The following is a 3,891-nucleotide window of genomic DNA, read 5'->3' on the forward strand; positions in this document are numbered from 1 at the left end:
TTCGATTACGTTGTTCATCACTTTTGTTTAGTAAGTTTTATGCAAATTTCTTCTTCTTTAATTTCTTGTTGTTCCAATTACTTTATTCCCATCTTAATTTCAGCAATATCAATCATGTTGAATTTATTCTTTGCCTTTAATTTTGTAATTAGGATAGTTTTAATTATGCATAGCTAATTTCTTTGATTGGGAACAAGGTGAGCCATGGCGAAAATTAGGATTGTTTTGTAGTATGAATTCTTCCGTATCATTCTTGTTGTCTTTTGATAAACCTTTTTACTAGATTGAAAGATTAGTAATTAAAATTATCATTAGATTGGAATTTCCTTTGAGCGAAAGCTTTGAGAAATTCTTGAGAATTAATAGACCGTAAGGTTATTTGAGCATTGATCGAAAGGCTTGCTCGTGTTCCCTGAGACCGTATTATAGGACCTCTGCTACCTTATTGACCTGACCTTAGCCATGGTGAACCGAAGTTCCCGATCTCCCTTTTATCTTGTTGAGAAATTCTTATTTTAGCAATTAGTCAATTTAGTCAACCAATTTCAAAACCCCCCATTTAATTGTTACTTTTATAGACTGAAAAATAGCAAACAAAATCAACCTTGTCTCTCTGTGGTTCGACCCTTACTATCACTAGCTATAGTTTTAGTTTGGAATTATAAATTTAATTTTGATACAAAACGACGGTATCAAATTTTGGCGCCGTTGCCGGGGAGACGGTGTAATTCTGTTTGCTTTATTTTTAGTTTATTTTTCTTGTCTCAAGGAACTTTGGTTCCTTGAGGCCGTTGCTTGCCTTTGCTTCTAGTTTTGCTTTTGCACAGTTAGAAGACAGGTTTTTGAGAGGAAGACTTGAGTACTCTCATTTTGGCAATTATGGCTACAATATATGATAATCTTCAGCCAAAGGAACACCATCTTCCAAAGGGGCACCAGTTACCTACCCCTACTACGGGTAACTTCGAATTTCGTTCCTCTTATATCGATTTAGTGGAGCGAAATCAGTTCGCTGGTCTACCAGATGAGGATCCCTTGAAGCATATGAAAATTTTCTGGACTCTCATTGTTCCATACCTATACCACTGGGGTGACTCGGGATGAAGTAAAGGGGTTGATGTTCTTATACTCCTTGAATGATTCAAATGTGAGATTGGTACCGCTACCTTGATAGAGTAGCAGCTGGAGTCACGGATTGGACATCTCTAGCATTAGCCTTCTACAAGAAGTACTTCCCGCTTTCAAAGACTGATGCCTTGAGGAGTAAAATTACAAATTTCCAGCAAGAAGCTGATGAGGGCTTTTGTGAAGCATGGGGACGTTTCAAAAGTTTGGTCCGAGCTGTCCCTCACCATGGCTTCCAGCAGTGGTATCTTTGCAACTTATTCTACAATGCTTTATTTGATGATTACAAGGTCATCCTGGACGCAGCTGCGAATGGTAGGTTCCAAAACAACACCGGTCATCCTGGACGCAGCTGCGAATGGCGGTCCATAGAGCTGAGTTTGGGAGTTCACGTGGGAATTCACGGAAGCAAAGTGATGAAATGAGTACCGTTGTGACACTCATTACTTCTATTACTGCCCGTCTCGAGAAGCTCGAGGCCTCTGAAGCTTCCAAGGAAAGAGTTGAAATTCCTGTCCATAATTCAGATGAGACCGCGGAGTTGAGAGAAATGGTCCAAACTCTTTTGATTCAAGTGGCGAATATGGAAGCAGCCGGGATTGAGTCCTCAAAGAATTTTGTGAAGCAGTTGGAGAATATAGAGGCTAAGCAAGTTGCCAATTCTTCGAGTAAATGTGAAGGGCCAATTGAAACGATTAATGCCATTAATCTCAGAAGTGGCCTCTCTTATGAAGGTCCCGACAAGCCAAGAGGAGACTGGGAAAATGATGAAGAGGCTAGTTTAATTTCTGGTGCAAAAACGAGCTCAACTGCCAGTACTTCTGGTCGATCGACCAACATTGTCCGTCGATCGACTGAAGCGTCAGATAAAAAAGTTTCTGATCAGAAACTATTCACACCCAGCACAAGCAGTCGATCGAACAACATTGTCAGTCGATCGACTGAGTCACCTGACGAGATTAATTACGAGCAGAGGCTGTTCACGCCAGATAAGTTGGTCGATCGACCAAGTGACGTCGTCGATCGCCCCGGGTCTTGATGCAAGACGCAATTCCGTCAACTAATTTGCATGATTCTACACTTATTGATGATTTGACGGAGGTTTTAAGCTTACGGAAGCCGAAGGTTGCTGATCCTACGGCCAGTGTTGCAGTCCCGTATCCGGAACGTTTGAAGAATACTAAGTTGGAGCGCAAGTTTTGTAAGTTTCTGGAGATGGTCCAGAACCTCGAGGTAACGGTTCCTTTCACTGATTTAATTACCCAGGTACCCTCTTACGCTAAATTTATGAAAGACATTCTAAATCGTAAGAGAAATTTTCGTGATGATGGTAATGTTGCTTTTGTGGAAGAATGTAATGCTCTTTCGCAAATAAATGTACCACCTAAATTAAAGGACCCGGGTAGTTTTTCAATTCCTTGCACTATAGGTAACCACGAAATTGGAAAGGCCCTTTGTGACTTAGGGGCCAGTGTCAGTGTCATGCCGTATTCTCGTTTTGCGAAAGGTTAAATATTGGTAGACTTAAGGTGTGATATTACCGTTCAAATGGCAAATAGATCGACTCAGAGACCTATAGGAGTTCTAGAGGATGTACCCGTTCGAGTGGGTAAGTTTTTTATTCCTGTCGATTTCGTTGTTTTGGACATTGCAGAGGACATTCAGATACCTATCATTTTAGGTAGACCGTTTTTACATACAGCTGGGGCTGTAATAGATGTCAAACGCGGAACCATCACCTTAGAGGTAGGGGATGACACCATTGAGTTCAGTCTTGCTCACAAGGTAATTGCTGACGATGATACGTGTTATTCCATTTATATTGTTGACAGGGCTGTTAGTTACAATTGGAGGGAATCCTTAGCCAAGGATCCCTTAGCTGATCTAACCCATTTAGATGAGTGTGCAGGTAATACTGACGGAGAATCTTTGAGGAGCAGTGCTTTGGTAGCTTCAATGGAAAGCTACGAGCTCACGAGAGGAAGAAGATGAGATGCTCTTGAGCTGGCCAACGAGAATTTGGTGAACACCTGCTATACCATTGAATTTGATTCATCTCTGTTGTAGAGGTAAAGGTGCCGCAGCGTAAGCCACTTCCTCCTAATCTTAAGTATGTTTTTCTAGATGATACGGAGCGTTACCCTTGACTATTGTTAGTGCTAAGCTTAACGATGACCAGCTTTCTACTTTGACGTGTGTGCTTAAGAAAAACAGGAAGGCTTTAGGTTACTCTTTGGATGACATTAAGGGCATCAGCCCTGATGTTTGTATGCACAGGATAGAGCTGGAGGACGGCCACAAGCCTTACGAGGGCATGGGGTCAACGCAAGTTGAACCCGAAGATGCAGGAAGTTGTTATGGCTGAGGTGATGAAACTACTTGATGCAGGTATTATTTATACAGTTGGCAACTCCAAGTGGGTTAGCCCAGTTCAGGTAGTCCCGAAGAAAGGAGGGACTACCGTGGTTAAAAATGAGAAAAATGAATTAATACCAACTCGAGTAGTGACAGAGTGGCGGATGTGCATTGATTATAGACAGTTAAATGCCGACACCAAGAAAGACCATTTCCCTCTCCCTTTTGTTGACCAAATGACTGAAAGACTGGCCTCTAACAAATTTTTCTGTTTTCTAGACGGATATTCAGGGTTTTTTCCGATCCCTATTCATCCGGATGATCAGAGTAAGACCACTTTTACCTGTCCACAGGGTGTTTTTGCGTACCGTAGAATGCCTTTCGGATTGTGTAACGCCCCTGCTACCTTTC

At 41.8% G+C, this 3,891-nt stretch overlaps 1 non-coding gene across 1 annotated transcript; it reads right to left on the minus strand.

The window, feature by feature from the left end:
- Positions 1–1,251: 1,251 nt before the first annotated feature.
- LOC141589302 (small nucleolar RNA R71) lies at positions 1,252–1,360 on the minus strand. Its single transcript, XR_012520247.1, has one exon. It is a non-coding gene; the product is annotated as a small nucleolar RNA R71 (small nucleolar RNA).
- Positions 1,361–3,891: the final 2,531 nt, after the last annotated feature.

Source organism: Silene latifolia, chromosome 6, assembly GCF_048544455.1.
Source record: "Silene latifolia isolate original U9 population chromosome 6, ASM4854445v1, whole genome shotgun sequence".
Lineage (NCBI taxonomy): Eukaryota > Viridiplantae > Streptophyta > Magnoliopsida > Caryophyllales > Caryophyllaceae > Silene > Silene latifolia.